The 24,592-nt window shown below is 42.1% G+C and overlaps 1 protein-coding gene and 1 long non-coding RNA gene across 2 annotated transcripts in view; one reads left to right on the forward strand and one right to left on the reverse strand.

Moving 5' to 3' along the window:
- The window catches only part of LOC143270607 (uncharacterized), a 22,318-nt gene extending 14,837 nt beyond the window's left edge, over positions 1–7,481 (reverse strand). The window contains exons 1-2 of the long non-coding RNA XR_013047820.1: positions 7,047–7,481; positions 2,487–2,616 (exon numbers count right to left, since the gene is read on the reverse strand). This is a non-coding gene — a long non-coding RNA (uncharacterized LOC143270607). The remainder of the gene's footprint in view (positions 1–2,486; positions 2,617–7,046) is intronic.
- Positions 1–24,592, forward strand: part of LOC143270628 (serine/threonine-protein kinase PLK1-like) — a 124,624-nt gene that overhangs the window by 59,877 nt on the left and 40,155 nt on the right.

Below are 24,592 nucleotides of genomic sequence, written 5' to 3' on the forward strand. Positions count from 1 at the left end.
TCTACCAGATCTTCAAAGAAGAGTTAATACCTATACTCTCTAAATTGTTCCACACAATAGAAACAGACGGAACATTACCAAACTCCTTCTATGAGGCTACAATTACACTGATTCCTAAACCAAACAAGGATAAAACAAAGAAAGAGAACGACAGACCGATCTCCCTCATGAACATTGATGCAAAAATACTCAATAAAATACTGGTTAACAGACTCCAAGAACACATCAAAACAATTATCCACCATGATCAAGTAGGCTTCATCCCAGGGATGCAAGGGTGGTTCAATATATGAAAGTCCATCAATGTAATACACCATATAAACAAACTCAAAGAAAAAAACCACATGATCATCTCACGAGATGCAGAAAAGGCATTTGACAAAATCCAACACCCCTTCATGAAAAAAGTCTTGGAGCAATCAGGAATAGAGGGAACATACCTAAACATAATAAAGGCAAATTACAGCAAGCCAACAGCCAACATCAAATTAAATGGAGAGAAACTCAAAGCAATTCCACTAAAATCAGGAATGAGGCAAGGCTGTCCACTCTCCCCATACTTATTCAATATAGTACTTGAAGTTATAGACAGAGCAATAAGACAACATAAGGAGATTAAGGGGATACAAATTGCAAAGGAAGAAGTCAAGCTTTCTCTATTTGCAGATGACATGAGAGTAACTTGTGTGAATCCAAAGATTCCACCAAGGAACTGATAAAGCTTATAAACACCTTCAGCAACATAGCAGGATACAAGATCAACTCAAAAAAATCAGTAGCCCTCCTATATACAATGGACACAGAAGCTGAGAAGGAAATCAAAGATACATCACCCTTTACAATAGCCACAAATGACATAAAATACCCTGGAGTAACACTAACCAAGCAAGTGAAGGACCTATATGACAAGAACTTTGAGTCCCGGAAAAAAAAAAAAAGATAATGTAGAAGATGTCAGAAAATGGAAAGATCTCCCATGCTCATGGATAGGAAGGACCAACATAGTAAGAATGGCAATTTTACCAAAAGCAATCGATGGATTCAATGCTAGGCTCCAGGTGGAGCTCCGGGAGTCTAAATAGTGAGAAAGAGGAGGGTTTATATGAGCAAGAATTGTTGAAACCAAGGTTGGATCAAGCACAGGGACAAATAGCCAAACGAATAGAAACACATGAACTATGAACCAAAGGCTGAGGGGGCCCCAACTGGATCAGGCCCTCTGAATAGGTGAGACAGTTGATTGGCTTGATCTGTTTGGGAGGCATCTAGGCAGTGGGACCGGGTCCTGTGCTCATTGCATGGGTTGGCTGTTTGAAACCTGTAGCTTACGCAGGGACTCTTGCCTCAGTCCCGGAGGAGGGGAGTGGACCTGCCTGGACTGAGTCTACCAGGTCAATCTCAGTCCTCGGGGAGGAGACTTTTGACTGGAGGCGGTGGGAATGGGGGGTGGGCTGGGGGGAAAGGGAGGGGGGCAGGAGTGGGGAGAACAAGGGAATTCGTGGCTGATATGTAGAAGTGAATGGTATTGTAAAATAAAATAAGAGGAAGAAAGAAAGGAAGGAAGGAAGGAAGGAGGGAGGGAGGGAGGGAGGGAGGGAGGGAGGGAAGGAAGGAAGGAAGGAAGGAAGGAAGGAAGGAAGGAAGAAAGAAAGAAAGAAAGAAAGAAAGAAAGAAAGAAAGAAAGAAAGAAAGAAAGAAAGAAAGAAAGAAAGGAAAAAACAAATGGCCAACTTCTAGCTTCCTTCTTATTTTCTGTACTGAGACAGAGGCTTAGTAGGCTTTGTCTTCCACCAGCAGGCTGCCTCTTCCAGCTGTCTGGTTCAGGACAGATAGGTGTGTTCACAGTCAGTCCTGAACACGGTCACCTGAAGCTGCAGGTGATCACAGATCTTGTGAGTGAGCAATGGCTATGTTATGTCCAAAGGACAGCATGTCACAGCAGTTCCCTCATGCTCAGTCAGGACATTCAGGACCCACTTCCAGGATGTTTCCTATCCTAGGGGAAGTGGTTGATCTACAGGTCCCATTTTGGAATGAGCATTCATGGTCATTTCAACATTTTGAAGTTATGAGGCTGTGCATTTGCTGCTGCATACCACAGAAAGAGAACCTCTGGCCAAGACTGAGAGCTGAAGAGATCTATGTGTAAAACAAAAATATTTACAAAGCAGTTGCTACTACACTAAGTAACAATGGTAGCATCATCTAAAGGGCTATGACCTGTCAAGACGGTGTCTTTTGAACAGGTAGACAGTACCCTTACTAATTCCTTCCTATAGTGCAGGCCTCACCAGATCAGAAGGAAGTTAATTACACAGTAATTCTGATGCCAATATTACACCAGTGATTTTCTCATATTCTGTATGCTACCACTTAAATTATATTTTCTTATGCTGAAATAAAAAGTCTTAATTTCATGAGATCCTATTTGTTGATTTTTGGTCTCATTTACTATTGGACAAGAGTCCTACTCAGAAAATCCTTACCTGTACTTAGCAGTGGGAGTATTTTCTCTACTGTGTCCTTTGGCATTTTCAGGGTATCAGTTCTATGACACATTTGGTGCAGAGCTTGTGTATGGTAGAAGATAGAGAGCAGAGTTTCATTTTCTGCATGCTGAAAACAATTTTTCACAATCAGCATATCTGAGACAGTATCTCAAATGCCAACAAATATATGAACTACAAATATGGGTGCAATGTTAAACTAGGTACTCACAAGTACATTCTCCTTACCAAATGGACCACTTTGAGGTCACCAGCCATGCAGTAATATGAGGTCCAGCTCTGACCACTCAGAACAATGCATGGCAACCATTTCAATAGAATAAATTGTCAGCAGGACTTACAGCCTGGCTCAAATACTATAGACTCTGTGGTCATTTCCTTGGACTCCAGACCCATTTGTCACATTAGTAAAATAATATTCAGATTGCCCCATAATTCCAGCTTTAATTGTCTTTAAAATGATTATATTTTTCACCAAATCTAATTTTTTAAATGCTGCAAATGAGGTGGAAAAAGAACATATACATTATGTTCATTGTAAACTAAAACATTCCAGGTACAATGGATGATGTAACGATGGTTATGAATGAAAATTTAACATAGTCATCCCTGCTGTACCACTCCTGGGTGTGCATACTTATCGAAATGAATGACGCTGAATCACTACATATGTAAGGTGAGTTTGTGTGTAATTTTTTATCACTGCACTACCTGCAATAGATGATTCAGGGAATGAGCTCAGAGAACCACCATTATATGAATGACTAAAGACCACACAATATGCATAAATAATGCAAGATAATTCAAAATAAAATTATAGAAAAAAGTTGCATAATTTTCAAGAAAATTGTTCCAACTATGTATCATCAAGTTTAGAAACAGACAACTCTCCAAAAACAATTAACACATATCTTCTCTCATAAATGGAATCTAGAAAAATAAGAAAAGGGTTAAAAAATTTTGAAGTGTGAGGGGAAATATTTTAAATGGAGGGAGTATAACTGGGAAACAAGGTGCTGTACAGAAACAAATGACTTATTTTATATAATTAAAATGTACAGAATAATAAGATTAACTTTAGAAGTAACAAAACAGAAAAAGAATTACTTATTTGCACAAGGGCTCATATATTTTTGTCCCAGCCAGCAGGGCTTCAACAGGTTCTCGACCACCCTAAGGACAGAATGTTAGGGACAGGAGACACAAAGGAAATACACCAAGTCAAGATTCTCATCAAGGTGCCACTTTATTTTTCTCCAGGAGGGTTTATATAGTTCCTGCAGGGTAGGGGGAGCAAGAAGCTTTTATCCCCACAAGGTGGTGCAAACTAACAGGATGTTCATGTAGGATGTTTAAAGGGTGAAAGGGTCAAGGGCTCTGACTCAATGTCCTGTTGCTAGGCAACCTGACTGTAAGATGATCTAGTTCCCTGTCTTATGGGGGGGGGTCTGTATTTTTCCACTAACTAGAGATTCTGTCCTTGTCCCTGACATATTTTTATACAACTAAACATAATGACTACATTTTTACTATCTTCCAAACTTCTCTTAAGGTTTTTGAATGATGGGGCTAGAGTTGGCCTAACAGAAAATCGCACACTGTACTCTTTTGAAGGACTTGAGTTCAGTTCCCATCACCCATCACAGTGACCCATAATCAAACACCAATATCTCTAGTTCCAGGAAATCTGGAGCCTCTTCCATCTCTGTGGGAACTGCACTCATGTGTACATACATACATGTCTAATCACATATGTGCAATTTTCAAATCATTGTTTCATAATTTCTCAGTTTATTTCATGGACCCAGGGAGGCAGAGAGACTTGCACCCATGAAGTCCATGATGTCAGTTCATTCTCCTACTCTCAGTTGTAAGAATAAAGGATTGTCACCAAACAGAATGTAAGGACTATAAGGTCATTCTGGAACCCAGAACCATAAAAAGATAGTGCCAGGGAAATATAAAATAATGGGATCATACAAGAAACCTGAGTTGTACAGAGTTGATGCAAATAAATCTGCATAAATATTAAACTTTATAAGGGATTTCTTAGCATTTCATAAGTTTTAGTCAATAAAAGGTACAGTGTTCCATCACCATATTGTCATTCATCATGTGTATTTAATTAAGAGAGGTTTACAAAAGTCTTGAATTCCACCATAACAAAAGACAGAAATTTTGGCACAAATAATCTGTAAAATATAAACTATTATTTGGCTCAGCTGATATAACACACAATGGATGAGCTCCAGAGTTCTGGCAGCTTTCTGGCATTTTTAGCAAGGAAGGAGCTCTGAGTTTAGTAGCTCTCAGGCCTTCAGTGCCTGAAAAGCGGCTATTAATTTTTTAAAAAGTTGTCTAAATAACAAGCTAGGTAAGGGGATAAATTGAATGATAAACTGAACCCAAAACCAGACACAAAAGACATTTTGGACAGAAACAGTGAACTGAAAACAATCAAGATAGAAGACTCAAACTAACCATGTAACTGCATTAAACATAAAGTTCTAGATGGGAGAAATCACCAGAGAAGATAAACAACCAAACAGGATTTCACTCTATGATGAATAGAAAACAAATGTATGGGCACAGTGTTAGAGTAATGAGGCAGGAAAAGGAAGAATGCTTTACAACACCCTAGTACCCATGCTGCTACCAAAGTAAACTTCTGAACTGTAAGTTTTACTAGGGAAAGTATCTATTTGAATAACACAAATATTATACATGTTTGTGGTGAAAAGGGATCAATTTTCCAGGCAGACAGAACACTCTACTTGAAAATTATTTAACTATGAATCCTCCAACCTGGATGACAAAGTGGATGGAAACTGACAAATCCACAATTGAATTTGGAGATGGGATTCAACAGAACAAAAGGAGGGAAAGTCCAACAGCTTCACTTGCAAATGTTCGCTATGTAATGGGATGTTGGTCAGGATCAAGGCCCCTGGCTTCAGTACACCGTCAATACTAGACCTGCATGATACACAGCAGCTCCCAATGCCACTAAGATGATGGACAGATGATGGAGAGGTGATGGAGAGGTGATGGAGACATGATGGAGAGGTGGGAAAGATTGGGGCTGGGGGAGAAAAGTGCTTTACTGTTTTCTTTTTTATTATTACTGTTTATTTTTTATCTTATTGTTTATCTTATTTTTATTCCTTTTATGTTTTCCTTTGTGGCAGGACTCTACAAGAGGTAGGGGCAGATATGGAGGGTCTGGGAGAGGAGTAGGATTAGAGTATATGGTATGAAATTCCCAAAGAATCAATAAAAAATTCAATGCATATGTAAAAAATTGATTTTCACTTTCTACCATTTGTTAATATGAACTAAACAATAAGAAGTTGTCAAATGAATGAGGTTTTAAACTTTTAAAAAACATGAGCATATTGAATAGTTCAGTGCAATTTTGAAGTAAGGACAGAAGTTCCTATATAACAAGGCTTCAAGATGTTGTATTTGGAATAGAAAATTCCATTTAACTCCTGATATATCCATAAGGCAATAATTTGGTAATCAGAAAAAATTAAATTATAACCAAATTAAGTTCCATTACTGTAAAAAGAGAAAAGAAAGAATGAAAAGCAGAGAAAGTCATTAAGGACAAGGAGAACATGAACACTGCTGTCATTCAATTTCCCCTGACAGACATTTATAGAACACCTCCTCAAATGACAGCTTAAGACAGCATTTCCAGGCCGGGCGGTGGTGGCGCACGCCTTTAATCCCAGCACTCGGGAGGCAGAGGCAGGCGGATCTCTGTGAGTTCGAGGCCAGCCTGGTCTCCAAACGAGTTCCAGGAAAGAAACCCTGTCTTGAAAAACCAAAAAAAAAAAAAAAAAAAAAAGACAGCATTTCCAGAACACACAAGTCACTTTTCAACATACTCCACGTTACAAGCTACTAAACAGGTTTAAATAAACATAGAAGACCTGATATAAAGTGATGTGTGCAATCTGAATACAGTGAAATTAAAAGGCAAGTTAATAACAGAATAGTATCTTGATAATCCCCAATAAATGAAAATTAAATATTTCATTCTTAAAATAATTTTTAAAAGAGAAAGTCATAGTGAAAGTAAAAGTATCGAAGTGGAAATAAAATATAACCAAATGTATGGAATAAGATAAACCATGACTAGAAAAAACTAAAACATTAAATGACTTTATATGAAAGTGAATACATTTGATTTTGTTCATATGTTATACAATAAGATGTCACTCTGTAGCAGTGTATCCAGTGCTACGTGTGTAACCCACACTGTTTTCAAACTCATGAAATACTGATTCCCAAGGGCTTGGATTATAGACATGAAATACTTAACACCTGAATTATTAGATTTCTAATCTATGACATAAATTTTATATAAATACTAAAAACAAAGTGATTAAGAAGCCTCTAGTCAATTTTTAACATTCATTCAATTGAAAATAAACATGACAAGAGGTAAGAAGAAGACTTATATCTATGCAACCCTGATAAAACTCTAGGCACACTAGCAAAGAAAAATGAAAGATTATTAAAGTTACTCACATAAGGAATGAGAAGGGGAATATTGCAGATCCCACAGTTCTAAGATTAAGTAAAGAAATACGGAAAACGTTAAGCCCATAATAATCTGGATGAAAGCCTATAATTTTTTTCAGAACTGCATCCTACCATCCTGGATCTTCACTGAGGGCATCTCAGCCTCATGAGAACTGGGCTGTGAGGAGTCTCCAGGCTCTGAGAAGACGGCCTCACTAGACCTGGTCTAAGAGGAGACTGCTGTCAAGAAGGCAGGTTTGTCTTCACCTCAGCCTCCTTAGAACAGGGCCTGCGAGGAAGTCCAGACTCTAAGGAGACCCTGAGCCTGGCCACCCTGACCTGGGACTGCCCTCACCAGATGAACTTCACAGACCCCCTCCACAACGGCTCAGCACCTCCTCAGCCATTCCTTAACGTCCTCAAGTCTGAGCATGCTCAATGCCCCAGGCAGGAAAACCAAGGTGAAATGGGGGAGGTTTAGAGTCTCTGCCTGAATGCTCATTGGGCCAGAGTGCTTCAGGGGCAGGCTTAAGCCTCACATGCCATTTATGATTGGATGTGTTGCATGTGGCTCTATTTGGAGGCTGGCATTTTCTGGTGGGATGTGGCTTTGGTGGGAAAGGTCTGCAGTGTCTCAAAGGGACAGATATTGTGGAGCATCTCAAAACTGGGGTCTGCACATCGCAGACTTCCAGATCAGCACAGGACAAGTGGGACGCTCAGGCCTCATAAGTTACAGAGGGATGCCTTGTTGTCAGAGCTGCACACCTACCATCCCATAGTTCTTGTTCTGTCTCACCTTGCCTCATCTTACCTGACCTAGCCTCACATCCTCTTACCTTAGCAGAAAACCCATTTGGCCCTCGGGGAGGCCACCAGATATTGCTGCTATATTGCAACAAGGAGAAAATTAAAATGACAACCAGATAGTCTCTTTCTCAAAATCACACAGGTGCTTGTTTGGGACAGGGACACTAGTCAAGTCAATTCCACAGACAGTTAGATTAGAGTTGACTTCTGTTCCGAAGAACTGGCTGTGTTTATCCCAGTGAGGAAGCGGTACCTAACAATGTTGATTTTGTATCAGGTCATCAGTTTGGCGTTCCTGTGACTCAGCATGGATAAGGAGCTTGCATCAGCGAGACTGCACCCTTATCATTCACCTGCCCATGTGGTTTGGTAAACATTGAGCATGTAACATGACTTAGTGGTTCATGGCTGAGAAATGTCAAAAGCATATATTTGAGTGATTTTATCATTTTTTAAGATAAGAACTGTGATGCAGAAGAGAAAGGAGGAAAAACAGTTTGTGTCCAGGAAAACAGATTTTTTTTAGTCTTACTGTGAGGCTTCTCAAGTTGTGCCTCCTCTGTCTTCCATCAGGGTCACTTTTGGTCCTGAAGGTTGTAATACTGATAATCTGCGCTGGTTACCAGAGTTGGTTACTGTGAGGAAAAGTCATGGCCATGACAAACCCCAGTATCAGTATCAGAGCTTTATTAGGAGGAGGAGGGTTAGGGGGGAACAAGATATCCAGGCCTGGGGAAGGAGAGAGAGAGAGAAAGATGGTGGGGGGTGGAGAGAGAGAACAGAACAGACCGAGAGGAGGTGAGGTCTGTGTCCGGTTCTTTAAGGTACAGATGAGCTTACAGAGCTACACCATGCATGTTAGATTTCGTGAGGCATACATAATCACCAGCACACAGTGATGACTTAAGACACAAGACCCCGGGCCCCTTGTGTAGCTCCTGAACTGTTCATGTGCGGTCAAGCAGCTGGAGCCCAGCAAAATCCCAACAAAGGTGTTGTTGAATCAGTTGCCAAGATAGAGAAATGATTTGAGGCTGGGATAATTTTGAAAGGAGGCAGCAAGTTCTACCTTCATCAAAGTATCTATCTAGAGCTTTGTTTGTGCAAACTTCCACTCAATATCAGTAGGACCCTATGAAAGACACAAGTGCAAGGTTTGAGACAGGAAACTGGAAAATAGACCTATGTTTCACTTTAAGCTCTGCAGTTGCTTCTAGAGTGGTCAACCTGGCAGCAGCTATATGAACTCCAATTACATATACCTTATAAATGTAAGTACATAGATCTGACCATCCAGTTTGAGAAATACATTTTATTTGGTATGGTGGTGCATATTTCCAAAGCTACCACCTTGGGAAGCTGAGGCAGGAGGATCATGAATTTGAGACTGGTCTTAGTATGAGTGCCCTTCAGCTTTAAAAAATATAAAATTATTAACATCAATATAAATGGTATTTTTTTAATTTGTTAATAAAATGAGATGCATACAGGGCTGGAGAGATGGCTCAGAGGTTAAGAGCACTGACTGCTCTTCCAGAGGTCCTGAGTTCAATTCCAAGCAACCACATGGTGGCTCACAACCATCTGTAATGAGATTGGTGCCCTCTTCTGACCTGCAGTCATACATGCTGTATACATAATAAATAAATAAATCTATAAAATGAGATGCATACATTAAAGAGATTAGTGTTGTTTTCTTATTTCTATTTAAAATTTAATGTAATATTGAGTGAGGTACTATTATCAATTGAATGCTGTAAATCTATATATTATCAAAGTTAAGTTATCGGACACTAAAAGAATTGCTCCTCAACAGAATTTACTACGCAATCTATTTGCTATGGCCTTGTATTTTTTCGCTGTTGGAATTACAATATACACTACTACAGAAAAGGGAAAAACCAGCAGCCCTCTTGAGAGATGCTCTCTCCCCTCCTCCTCTAAAGGTATTTGCTGACCAGCAGTTTTAGAGCCGACAGGAGATTGAACTTATGGGAAAATAGGACTGAAGCAATAAATCTGAATGTATATATCCTGGGCTCAGCAAAAACAGGACATAGGGAGTAAAATTTATGTCTCTGTAGATACCCTGCATCCTGTTAGCCATTAGTAACCTCATAGTTACCTTATCGTTCAGCCAGTAACGTCAAAGAACTACCTCACCCCTAGCCCCTTCATCCAATCCAGAGATATGTGACTCTCTGCACATAAATCTTTCTTATAGAAAACTCCTTGGAGTGAGTGCTCAGGGCCATCCTCCTCCACTAGCTGTGTCGTGTTCGCCTTGGAAAAAGCCCAGGTTTGTTTTGTTATTAACAAACCCATGTGCTTTCATCAGATATTGGCTCTGTGGTGGTCTTACTCAGGGCACAACACACTGAATCAAATTTTAACATAGGTAGGTGGATTTAAAAAAAAAATATGACATATTAGCCCATTCCTCTGCTCCCAACTCTTAGATCTGGTTCCTGATGATTGTGTGCTGAGAAGAAGTTGGTATTTAAGGAAAACAATCAACAACTGGATAGATAGTTGTTAAATTAAAATTTTTATTAAAAATTGATATTTTGGTAAATGAATTCCATTCAGGGTTGGTGGTACATGCCTTTACTTTTATCCTAGCACTCAGGAAACAGAGACAGGAGGATCTCTGTGAGTTTGAGTACAGTGTGACTTATATAACATGTTCCTGGCTAGCCAGGACTACATAATAAAACCATGACTCAAAAATAAATGAGAAAATAAATAAAATATTAAATATAAATTATTAACAATTTTGGAAAACCATCTCTCACTGGAATTCTAGCAGTTTCCTGGTACTTAACTACATTTCTGAGGAAGGTGGTAATATTAATACAAAGAATTTCTCTAATATTGTGTGATGAGACTTGTTTACAAATACTTTATAAAAGAACAAAATATAGCAATAGAAAAATCATACATGGTTAAAAGATCCACTTAGAGGTATAGGATAGAAAAGAGCTCAAACTGTGCCACATTATGGGGTGCCTTATAAGCCCCACCTCCCAGAGGGAAGAAACATGGAGGTGTGCCCTTTCTCCTTTGATACCCTGGACAAAGAGTGCCACTTGCTCCAGAATGAGAAAATAAAAGAAATGCAGAAAGGGGAGGTTCCCAAGTTCAAGGCCCTTCCTGTGCCCCATTTTGACACCATTAACTTGCCAGAGAAAAAGGTAAAGAATGTGACTCAAGCTGAGCCTTTCTCCCCGGAGACAGACAAGAGAGGTGCCTATAAGGCTGAGATGTGGAAGCAACAGCTAGAGGAAGAACCAAAGCAGCAGAAGGAAGCAGCTTGCTTCAATGCTGGTCCAAACACCATCATCTTCCAGGAGCCCTTTGTTCCCAGGAAAGAGAAAAAATAAGTTGCAGATAATCTCTCTGGTTCACTAGTTCAAGAACCCTTTCGACTGGCCACAGAGAAGACACCCAAGGAGCTGTAGGAGACAGAAAAGAGAATGGCTGAAATGAAAGCCTTGAAAATGCAGCAGTTGGAGGAAGTCAGGCAGCAGGAAAAGGCACAGGAGGAGGAGCTAGCCAGGCTATGGAAAGAGCTGGCACACAAGTCTAATCCAATCCGCCTGGTCTCAGCGGTGGAGGTGAAGTCAAGTGAACTGCTGGTGATGACTGTGCCCGTGTCTCCTCAGTCCCCCCCCCCCCCCCGCCGACTCCAATAGGAGCTCTCTACATCACCCCAGGCATGGAGAGCCATTTCTCACACTCACCCACCCACGTGTGGCAGTGGACCTGACAACTGTGAATGCCAGTGTTCTTGAAGATACCATACAGTTGAAACTAGTGAGACTCTACTCAGACAGGCTTGAATCAGACTTCTTGAAGTTACCTCATTCCAACATCAATTGGTCGTTTACTATGGGTCTTAGCTCTGCCTAGAACTTCAAGTGTTTGTTTAGGCACAGTCTATTTATTTTTCTCCTAATCTCTCCCGACCCCTCTTTTATATGTATATTTTGAGCATAAAATAAAGGCAGTTAAATCCTGAAAAATAAAAGACAGGGTTTCACTGTATAGCCCTGACTGTCCTGTAACTCACGATGTAGACTAGACTGGCCTTTAATTCACATCCTCCTGCCTTAGTTTCCCCAGTAGCTAGGGTGACATTGTGTGCTGCTAGTCAGGTCTGCCTGTATGTATTGAACCAAGTATTTTATTTGGGGGGGCCTGGGGATAGAATCCAGGACCTCAGACATGCCAGGCAAGTTCCCCACCACTGAGCTGCACCTCGGCCTCAAATGATCCATATTCTACCAAGAGATGGTTCCTTGTAATGTGGGGAAAGACCAGAAAACTGAAGCTTGTGTCTTGTCTGTCTTGAGCATGCCCATGGTGCTTGTGGGAACTGTTGCTGTCCCCCTGTCATGGGGAGCTTCTTTCAGCCTTGTCCCTCCTGCTACTTCACAGCACAGGATCCCAGAGCTGATGTCATCCCTGGGCTGCTGGACTTTTAGGCTTGTGGTGCTGACTTATACTTCTGCAAAGTCAGAGGCCTCAAATGTCTAGAAGTGGTCAAGAGGAAAATATCACAGCCTTGTCAGCCCTCAGTCTCTCTTGTGACCATTCATCTTTGGTTTTGTAGCAAAAGTGGCCACATACATGCAATATTTCTGCCTGGATATAAAAACTTTATTTATAAAAGCAGGCAGTGAAGACTACCACACCCTCCTTCTACTGGCTAGTCTCATGAATAAACTCCTCTTCATCCTTCAGAGCCCCTCTTTTAGGTTACCAATGTTGTGCCCAGATCGTGACCCCCCAGAGAGACCACCAAAGACGTGCATGCTGTAATGCAGAAGCAAGGTTTAATTCTGCGTATACAAGCCTAGGCAGGGACTTCGTCCAATACATCCAATGCAGTGGAGGCTGGAGGAAGTGCCCACCTATCTGCAAGCTCAGCTTTTAAAGGGAAAAATCACAAGGTTACATCATTTAGGGGTGCTAGTACAGGTACAATTCTGATTGGCTCGCTTCTAGGGACTTCTAGAAATTACTTCTAAGGGAGTGGTTGTCCGCCACCATTTCTCATTGGCTGCCCTCAGGTGGGGACATTTCTGTGGTTAGTTACCCTGGAAACCTGGGAGAGGACACTCCATAGTCTGGCAGGCATTACCTTGTGACTATCTTGTGACTCTGTACTTTTACACTTCCTGGTTTCTGGAATCTGAACTGACTGGTTTCAGTAACTAATGGCCTATACCTAAAGGGAGAAATCTTAGGCCTTAGTTTTTGGGTGAAAGCATTTTTGTCTTATTTCTAAGATGGCTCATTTTGGTCTCACAACCATACCATACATATCACAAGATGTAGGTTTACTTATAGCTTTTTCACATGCCCTTCATTCTAGTTAAGTCTTTTCCGAATGTGTCACTTCCCCATCCATGTTTGAACCTTTCCACTCTGAGCATTTCCCCTCTTTACCTTGATTTTTTTAACCTGTATCCACCTGCCCTCACGAGTCCATCCCCAGTAACCTGTCTCTAATTACCTGGCTTCCACATGTACTCCAAAAACACACAAAAGAAAATATTCAAAGCCAGGATACCTGTGTGAGAGACAGTACAGTGTTTGTCTTAATGAGGCAGGGTCTTGCGTACTCCTGGCTGTCCCTTTTACTCACTGTGTAGCAAGGATGACCTAGAACTTCTGATCCTTCAGCCTTTGCCTCCCATGTCCTTCAATTACAGGCAGGCAGCACCATGCCCTATTGTGTGAGTGCTGAGGATGGGGTCCAGGACCATGTGCATGCTTGGTAAACAACCAAACCATTGACCTACATCCCTAGGCTTGGGAAGAAACATACAATAGGAAGAAAAAATGTATTTCAACACTAAGTTTATCATGTGTATTTTTTGAGGCTGGTGTTTACTATGATGCCCAGGATTATCTTAAAGCCCCGACTTCAAATGTTATACCTGCCTGGGCCTCCTGAGTAAATGACACTGTGGGTGTGCACCTCCACGTGAAATGTGTTTCTTGAGCAGATTCTTGGCATGGCTTCTCTGCACATCCATCTCTGTGAGCATTCTTGGAAAATGCTGCTGTGTATAGGAAAGAGTGGATGGATGGGGCCCCTGCTGGAAAGGTGGCCACAACTTCCCACTGATGTGTGAACTCAATCTAGAACCTTCATTTACCTGAAACTGTCTCTAGAGCTGACGATGTTTGACAAAATACCAGGACCTGAACATTCAGGATGATGTTCTCATTCTTAAATTTCACCCCATACATAAATGGATTTAATATGAGTGACTATGCCACATAATGTCACCATCCAGACATAGGAATCCTGGAATAATTCAGTGAAAGGAGGAACACTCATAACCATATACTTCCTTGAAATGCTCAGAGCAGTAAAGTTTTCTTCTACCTTGGGAACTTTGCAAATAGCTAGAAGAAGACTCAGCTGAAGGGTTCCTATGTCTACCTATGTTGAAGACCACTCAACAAATAAAATACTGGAAAACTGAATCCAAAAACCCAATAAAAAATATCCACCATGACCAGCTAGGCTTCATCCCAGTGATGCAAGGGTGGTTCAACAAACAAAAATCTGTCAATGTAATACACCACATAAACAAACTGAAAGGAAAAAAAAAAACATATGATCATCTCATTAGATGCTGAAAAAGCCTTTGACAAAATCCAACACTCATTTATGATAAAGGTTCTAGAGAGATCTGGAATACATGAAACATACCTAAATATAATAAAGGCAATTTACAGCAGGCAGACAGTCAACATCAAATTAAATTGAGGTAAACTCAAAGCGCTTGTACTAAAATCAGGAAAAAGACAAGGCTATCCACTCCCCCATATTATTCAATATAGTACATGAAGTTCTATTTAGAGCAATAAGGCAACAAAAGGAGATCAAAGGGATACAAACTGGAAAGGAAGAAGTCAAACTTTCCCTATTTGCAGACAATATGATAGTATACATAAGTGACACCAAAAATTTTACCAGAGAACTCCTACAGCTGATAAACTCCTTTTATTAATGTGGCAGAATACAAGATTAACTCAAAAAACAATCAGTAGCCCTCCTATATACAAATGATAAATGGACTGAGAAAGAAATCAGAGAAACATCACCCTTTACAATAGCCACAAATAATATAAAATTCCTTGGGGTAATTCTAACTAAGCAAGTGAAAGACATGTATGATAAGAATTTAGGTCTCTGAAGAAAAAAAATCAAAGCAGATATTAGAAAATGGAAAGATCTCCTATGCTCATGGATAGGTAGAATTAACTGTAAAATCAGTAATCTTACCAAAAGTAATCTATAGATTCAATGCAATCCCCATCAAAATCCCAACACAATTCTTCACAGATTTAGAAATATCAATACTTAATTTCATATGGAAAAACAAAAAAACCTGGGCTGGAAAGATGGCTCAGAAGTTAAGAGCACTGGCTGTTCTTCCAGGGGTCCTGAGTTCAATTCCCAGCAACCACATGATGATTTATAACCATCTGTAATGAAATCTGGTGCACTCTTCTGGCATGCAAGGATATATGCAGGCAGAGCACTGTATGTATAATAAATAAATAAATAAATAAATAAATAAATATTTTTAAAAAGAAAAAAAAAACAGGATAGCTAAAAGAATCCTGTCTAATAAAGCAACCTCTACAGGCATCATGATCCCTGACTTCAAGCTCTATGATAGACCAAAGTAATAAAAAACAACTTGGTACTGGCATAAAAACCGACATGGGGACCAATGGAATCAAATTGAAGACCCTGACATTAACACACACACCTATGAACATATGATTTTTGACAAAGAAGCCCAAACTGTTCCATGGAAAAAAGAAATCATCTTCAACAAATGTACTAGCATAACTGGATGTCAACATATAGAAGACTGAAAATAGATCCAGATCTGTCACCGTGCACAAAACTCAAGTCCAAGTGGATCAAAACCTCAACATAAATTCAGTTACACTGAACTTGATAGAAGAGAAAGCAGGAAGTAGTCTTGAATGCACTGGCACAGGAGACCACTTCCTAAATAAAACACCAGGAGCACAGACACTGACAGCAACAATTAAATGAATAAAAGAAAAAATCTAAAAAAACCAAATGCTTCAGATTCCTGCTCAGTGGTCATCATTACTAAAGTCCTTTTGACGGGAAGGAGGATCTCTCCTAGCACCACAGTTCTTCTATAACCTCCATCTATACCTTACTCCTCACTAAAGAAACAAACTGATACAACAAGGAGAGATACAGGAATCAGAGGTAAACTTGAAAGTCCAAGTAATACAACTAGGCAACATGATCTGAAAGAACCGATGGGTATATATTGTCTAGTATTGTAACCAGAAGAATTCAATGATGAATCCAGTAATCTAAAGAAATAGTTGTAATGATCCACAAATCTCCCAGTAGTCCCTAAAACTGAAGGAAGGCATTCTTTTAAATCATTTCATAAAATAACACTTTTCATAAAAGCCCTTACTCTATAACCAAGTAAAGACAAATTGAAAGAGACAAGTATCTGGCAGGGTCCTTGACAAAGAGCATGAGACTATCCTCCATGAGAGTACTAGATGCTTTAATCCATACTTAATGACACATTGAAAAGACCATTCATGATCAAGATGCCTTTGCTATGAACACAAGAATCAATGAAGACACAAAAATTAACAAAGATCATAGCATAGTCACAACATTAAGTGGACATAGTCACCCAAGAACAGGAATGAAACGTTCCTGCCAAGGGCAAACATGGAACTAGAGAAAGTTTCACCACAAACAATCCACTTTAACAAACACAAAAATCTTAATTTTTGTCTAGCTCTGGACACATTCAGACAAGTGGACAAGATTTTGTATTTTGGGAAGTAATAATCACATGACATGAGCAGGGAGGTGGCATCGAGCTGGTGAATGTTACCAGAGTTTACTACAGGAGGACTATGTAGTCCTGATCAAATTCTCATTGTGTACATCCACACCACCAAAGTATAAAATAAGCCAGAACACAGCTCACAATGACAAAGAAATGACTTTGAAAAAATGGAAAATCTCAGTGAAGAAGTAGAAATACAGGCAAATTTTAAAACAAAAAGTAATATGGTAAAAAGATCAATCAATAAAAGCCGAGCACAAAACCTAAACAGAAAACCAAGAAAACTCACTTTCCGAAGATCCATCTGGTTGGGAAAGTCCAAGTCTATGAGAAATGACTGAGTCCAGCTGCTCATCCACCAACCAACTCCTTACCTGTAGTACAAGGACAAAACCCAGTCCCATGTACTATCTTATATGGACTGGTATCTAACTTGCCTCACAGCAAGTCCTTGTGATGTCACATGCAATGGGCCAATCACGACTCAAGAAAACCAACAGTATTTTGTATTTGTTGTTGTTTCCTCCTCTCCCATTCCATCCTGAACAACTACACTAATTCTTCTCATGGCTGTGATCAAGTAGCTTTAAATGATTTACTTATGAGAGGGGGGCTTCTTTAACCTCAGATTTACAAGGGCATAAGGAAACATAATGTGGAAATTGGTAGGATATACATCAGGAGTGTGATGTACTTGCCTACATGACATTTTCATCCCCTGTTCCTCCAATCACCGAAGATTTTCTGGTAGGTTCTGTCTGCATGGATTGCACTATGTCCTCAAGAGCAAAGTCTGGTGAAGACAAGTATACAAACCTATGTGACAGTGGTGACATTGCACATCACATCCCTTTCATGGACCCTTGGTTCTTCAATAGAATAAACATAACAAAATAACTTACTTATGATGATAGACTGGAGAAACTTGAGTTTTGCAAGGTAGTGGACATAGCTGTATTAACTGCTTCCAGCTGAAAGAATGAGGGGGTTTTATGGAATTACATTTCAGCCCTCAATTTCCTTAGGAATTTTGCCCGTTACAGACTGAGCTCACCATACCTACTTACAGGGTCAAGGCTTTTATGTTGACATTTACAGTGGTGAGTTTACAGTAGAGCAGAGTAACTGACATTGTGAATCTCTACATCTCACAGCACATCAACATCTCCTGACTCTGATGGTCATGAGAATTAAGTCCTCACTGGGAGTTTGTCAGTTCCTCTGTCTCTGACATGTTCGTGTCTTCTCTAAGTAGCATTAGTGAAAACTTTAGCATGTTTCTGTAGTCAGCAAGAGTCTTTACATCTTCTAAGTGTCCTGTCCCTTAGCCAGGCTCCTTATACTTTTCTGTCTCTTACTCCCATCAGTTAACTCTGAAAGCATGGGCTCCATGACCACCCCTGATCATGTTCAGAAATGTCTATGTTTAGACTCCTTTTCATTGTGCTTGTTGATTGCAAGAATTTTCCAATGCCCTTTGGGATGAATGAACTCAGAACTGGTCACTTGTGGAAAAGGGTGGAGAGAGAGAAGGCATGGCAAGGACCAGAGCCTGGTTTCTGCTGGGTATGGAGGAGAATCAGATTCAAGCAGGATAGCAGGAATAGTCAGGGAAGATGTTTGGGTGGGAGCTCCACCTCCACCCCTGGCACCCTGGCATCCCTACACCCAAAGAGTTTGGGATGTTTGGGAGGAGTCTGGTGGAAGATCCACCTCAACTTTCCTCCCCGTCTCTTTCCCCAAACTCGCCCCTTCAAAGCCCACCAAACACAGCTCCTCCCCCAGAGAGGCTCAAGACCACTCTGACAGGGTATATAAGCGGCATCCCTGAAAACAGACACTTGATTCTTCTGGCCTCTTGGCCCTGTCTCCTTTCTGAGGGGCTGGGAATCACCCTGGAAATGTTTTACCCATTAAGCCTGGGCTTTTCCAATTTGGTCTGATTCGGTTTGTTGTGACTGGCTCAGGGCCTCGTGGTGGGAAAACACCCCTCTCCCAACACCTGCTCTCCACCAAACGGAGATTGGCTCCCAGTTAGGTAAGTTTCCTTTTCAAGTTATTGCCTAGGAGGCCCAGAACCTCTTCATTTTGGGGGTGTCCTGCCAAAGATGCAGCTGCACCAGGCCCCCAACCCATTCCAGAGACAGGGCTACCTTTGCTCTGCCCAACCTGTTCCAGGGCAAAGGGCTGCCTTTGTTCCATGGCACCCCTTCTCCAGAAGATTTTGTGTTGAAGTGAATTTCGCACACACATCCATTTTTTGACCTAAGACTTACCACAGTGGATGCATTCTGCTAGGCTTCAGGTCCTCGATATAGACTTGAGAAATGGCACTTACCATTCAAAGCTTGATCCCCAAACAACCCTGTAGGGTCTTTTACAAAATCTATTCAAGTTGGGGCTATTTGATATAATTGAATAGAACTGCCCTACATCCACGGTTTTTGGGTTTTGCAGTCCTGCCCTCCCTACAGAGACCAGTGTCTTATAGCACAGTCCATTCACTGCTGGAGACACTAACCGCCCCCTTCCCCTAAACTCTACCTACACAACTGCCTCCTCAGGGGCCACAAATCTAAGACCAAATTCCTCCTCATCTTCCTTCCTGTCCTCCCTCCGCCCACTGCTCCCCCTATCTCCCAATGCCTCAAACTACACACTGGCCTAACACCCCCAAATCTTCCCAGGTTTCTTCTTATCCTTGGTCTCACCAGACTCCTGCCTTCCCACCCATTTCATTTCTCAGTCAGTGCCAGATATTAGAAAGAAATGGTAAAAGGCTGGGGAGGATCCCCAAACTCCCCCACAGGAATTGGTGAAAATGGCTTTTAAAGTTTTTAATGCTTGAGAATGACAACTGAGTCAACCCCACGGACAGAGCTGTAACAGAATAGACTCCAAGCCCAAGCCCTAGCATCTTCTCTGAGGACACCAGGGCCCCCACAAGGGGTACAAGGGAAGTCAGCCATGAGGCTCAATCCTGCTGGAGCTCAGTCCAAATCAACCCGCCAAAAAGTTGCTTCAAATGCAGCAAGCAGGGCCACTGGTCATGGTATTGCCCTGACCCCCAGCCACCCAGGAGGCCATGCCCTGTGTGCCGACAGCCTGAGCACTGGAAATGCCCCGATGCAGGCTCATCCTGGCAACTGGGAATTCCTAAGCCTGGTGGAGAACTGACACAGTCTAGACCTGCTGACTCCCATTGCTCTCTCCAAGCCTAGGGGGACATTGCAGGTAATGGGTAAGTCCATTGACTTTCTTTTGGACACAGGAGCTACCTATTCTCTTTTGACATCTCACTCAGGTCCTACAGTTCCCTCACCAATTTCCAACACAGGGGTGGACAGGATACTTTTCTTCCCACTTGAGACACTGACACTTCCCTGTATTCTCGCAGGGCGATTCTTCTCACACTCTTTTTCTGGTCATACCTGCTTGCCCTGCACCTCTGCTTGGTCGCAATACTCTCAGCCTTTTGGGGGCCATACTCATCCTTGTCCCCCAGTCTCCTGAATATTTCACAGGCCCATTCACAGCAGTCCTCCACATATGTCAGCCTCTGCACCAGCTTCAAAGACACCAACTAGGTGAGGGTTGGCAGGTGGGCTTCACTCACATGCCCACACATAAAGAACTCAGTTATCCCCTAACTATGGCTGACACCTTTATCCTCAGGAAAAGTTGAGAAGGGCAATGGACTCATCAAACAACAGCTCACGAAACTCTCCATTGTACTCAAGTTATCTTGGTCCTTCCATCTCCCCATTGCCCTTACCCACCTCCAGGCCACCCCATGCTCTCTCACATGTTTGAGCCCTTTTGAGATCCTTTATGAAAGGCCCTTCCTCCTCAATCACTACCTCCCGGCCTCAACTCCCCCACTATCCGGGTAACTCCCCTCCCTCTCTCTCCTGAGATCCCTTCTCCATTCATACCTGATCCTCACCACCCCCTCAACTGCCAAGCTCCTGGGACATCCATGCTGGTATCATCTCTCCAGGCTCAAATGGGCACCTATTCAGAATACAAGGTCTGTCCAGCAGCTGGGACCCTCCACCCTCTGTAGCTGAAGTTTTCCTGATCCTGCCTGGCTACTGTGGCCCTGCGGCTGCTTAATAAACACAGAGAGGCTTATATTAATAAAAACTGCAAAGCCATTAGCTCAGACTAACTATTGACTAGCTCTTACACTTAATTTAACCCATAATTCTTATTTATGTTTAGTCACATGGCTTGGTACTTTTTCTCAGTACTGCCTTGTCATCTTGCTTCCTCTGCGTCTGGCTGGTGACTCCTGACTCAACCTTCCTATTCCCAGAATTCTCCTCCCTGCTTATCCACCTACACTATACTTCCTGCCTGGCTACTGGCCAATCAGTATTTTATTTATCAACCAAATCAGAGCAACACACATTCACAGCATACAGAAAGACATCCCCAGCAACCCTCTGTTTTCCAAAATGTCCCAATAAAGTGTCTGTCTGCTCTTCTGCTCTGTACATTCATCTTTACAGTACAACCAGAACATGTTAATGATCTACTTTTCATAGAAACTTGCCTTCATTGCTGCCTCAGGAAGCAGATGCCTGAGGTCTCCAGGATGACAATTGACTGGAGGCTCCTCCCCTCACACCTCCTGCTGTATGTGAGCCCAGCAACTCCCAACTCCTCTTCCTCATGTCACCCCATGCCTGAAGGAAGTAGTCAGACTTGAACCAGTGCCCCTATATCCAAAGAGTCTGGAATGTTTGGAAGGAGTCTGGTGGAAGATCCATCTTAACTCCCCTCCTCCATTTCTTTCCCCAAACCTGCCCCTTCAAAGCCCACCAAACACAGTTCTTCCCCAAATCCACCCCTTCAAAGCCTGTCAAACACAGCTCCTCCCCCAGAGCTGCATCTCAAAAAACAGACATGTGGTTCTTCCAGGCTGCCGTCCCTTTCTCCTCTCTGAGGGGTGGGGGATTCATCTGGGAACACTTTAACCATTAAACCTGGGCTTTTATAATTCTGTCTGATTCAGTTTAATTTGGATTGCCTTCAGGGTGCAAAAACTTATCAGAAAGTTCAATGACTTTCCTAGCAAATGGAGGGCCTGTATCAGGCAAGTCAGGGTTACTTTGTTTTCAGATCTTGGCATAAGGGATGACGACCAGGGCAGTGCGGATATGTAACCCTAGGCCCCTGGTTTACCTGCAAGGACTGTAAAATATAAATGCAAAGGTAATGTTCACCCCATCACCTAAAGTCTTCTGAGAATTTAAGAACTGGATAGGTGTGAACCAGGGAAAACCAGGGCTGCAGATGATTTTCAAGCCAGTGTTCAATGAGCTCTGAGATTCTGAAGTTCAGTCCCAATCTTGATTTGAAGGGGAGTATTTAGATGAAAGGAGGGGCCAACAGTCTCAAAAGGACTGAAACTGGGTGGTGTTCTCCCTTTGTCTTCCCCACAGAACTATGTGATCCCTGAGAAGTCATCAATACAAGGTGGAGTCAGAATCTTCAGTTGTGTCTACATGTGAGTCAGGGTACCAGAGAGGTGTCCAGGACTGGCTCAGTGATGGCTGCAGAAAAGACAGAGTACCTGAGGGTAAGGACAGATCTCCAGTCGCTCCTTAGTGATTGGGGAACACTTGCCTGGTATAAGGTATAAGGTGTGTTAGTGTAGGAAATAAGGCCTAATTCCCTCATCTGCTCCTGGCATGCGCTGCTATGGAACCTTTTACCTTTATCCAATCTCCCCACTCTGCTGAGCTTTCATTCCCAAAGAGCTCTCATGGTATGGATTCTATCTCATTCTTTCTGGTGCGCAATGAACCAGCAATGAGCAGATCCCATAGTTATTAGTGCCATGCCACTTGCCCTTTGGCCTTGGGTTTAACTTCATTCTTACAATCCATGGAGAATCAACATCATTTGGGTGTTGTTTTCATTATGAGATCTTGGTCATTAACATTTGACACTGAATGTCTATGCAGTATAATTCAAAACCAAGGTGGGAAGGGAGGTATGCTGTGGCCAAGACACAGCTGAAGGTCAATGGTCATGTCATTCCACATTGCTTTACTGGGGTTGGCATCACTGTGGAGCTGTCCTCCTTAAGTCTCACCAGGTGCCCACTGCTCTCAGAGTGCTTTAACTTTCCTAGGGCACCAGCAATGTGCAAGCTGGGGAATCACCTGATGGGTGAGTTCAGGAAAGACATGCATAATAACAAACCTTACCCATCGGGGACGTTACTCATGGGCAGTTTGTTTCCACCAGTGGAGCATCAGTCCTTCCTTGTGGGTCCCTGCCATGTGGGTTATCCTAATCACCACCCAGCCCTGGGTCTGCCAGATCTTCAAAAGTGCTCACATCCCACAGCCCACAACAGTATCTGCCCAATGACACTAATATATTCCCGGAGTAATAGCCATGTTTTCTTGTCCATCTACAGACCTCATTTATCTCAGTGTTCTCTATCCTTCTGTGAGTTGGGACTTGTCCAATTGGGATTATACTGAGCAGTACATGTTGGGAAGCAGAGCACTGCACAGCAGGGACTCACAAAAAGGTTCCCAAGAGCCAGCCAAAGCCCAAGGGACAGCCCCTGTTACCATTGTTAGGAGTTCCACAAGTAGACAAACCTACATAACTGTCAGATATGTGTAGAGGGTCTAGGTCATTCCCATGTAGGCTCCCTGGTTGTTGGTTCAGACTCTGTGAATTTCTATGGGCCAGGTTAGTTGTTTCTGTTATATTTGGATGTTCTTGACCCCTCTGACACCTATAATCCTTCCCTCTCTTCAGCAGGATTCCCTGAACCCAAAGAGGCCTAATGTTTGGCTGTGGGTCTCTGCATCTGTTTCCATCAGTTACTGAATGAGGGTTCCCTCATGACAATTGAGGTAGCCATCAAACTAACCACTGGAGATGCCCAGTTCAAGCTGTGTATCCACTATTACTAGAAGTCTTAGCTGGGTTCATCCTTGTAGATTTGCCAGAGTTTCCCTTGAATCATGTTCTACCTGACCTCAAAATGCTCCCCTGTTCCAGTCATCGCTCAGTAGAGTGAGTGCCCCTTCATGCACCTCCCAACCCAAACCCTCATGCTCCCATCCTCACCTGCCCCCAGGAGATATTCTTTTATTTCCCCCTTTCAGGGAAATCCATGCATCTGCCATTGGGCTTTCCTTGTTACCCAGCCTTGAATTTGGTTGAGCATCTCTTATTGTTGGCCACTAAATTGGAATTGGTCATTTTTGGAGGAGTTATGTTGTCCTGGGTTTTTCAAGTTACTTCTGTTTTTGTCATGGGCCTTACTCATCTGGATTTAGTTACTTGAATGTTTACTTGAATGTTTCTGTTTGCTTTCTGTTGGGGAGTATTTGGATTGATCCCTGGTGTTCCTAGTGTGGCTGTGCTAGGCTCATCTGTGTTCTGCGTGAGCTCAAGTGTGGAGACACACAGTGCTGGTTTGAAGGTCAGATAGCAGCTGATGCTGGATGATCTAGCAGTGGTCTCCCTTCTGATCTCATCAACCAGAATGCAGGAATTGAGATGAGATGTCTGCTGGGGCAGGATTCAGAATATCCCACATGCTCTGATCTCATGAGCCAGGTTACATGTATTACAATGGTTGTGTGTGCTGGTCACGATGTACTAACATATATTCTGACCCCATGAGCCATGTTCCACAGAGTGCAGTGGGTATATTCACCAATGTGTATAATCCAGAGCATTAACAAGCCATGAAGTTTTCACAGTTCTGCCTGCCTCCTGAGGTTTCAGCAACCAATGTTACTGATTACACTCCCCATGATTAACTATCTCAAGTCATATGATTTCACTCCTCTGTTTATACCC

Source organism: Peromyscus maniculatus, chromosome 23 (assembly GCF_049852395.1).
Source record: "Peromyscus maniculatus bairdii isolate BWxNUB_F1_BW_parent chromosome 23, HU_Pman_BW_mat_3.1, whole genome shotgun sequence".
Lineage (NCBI taxonomy): Eukaryota > Metazoa > Chordata > Mammalia > Rodentia > Cricetidae > Peromyscus > Peromyscus maniculatus.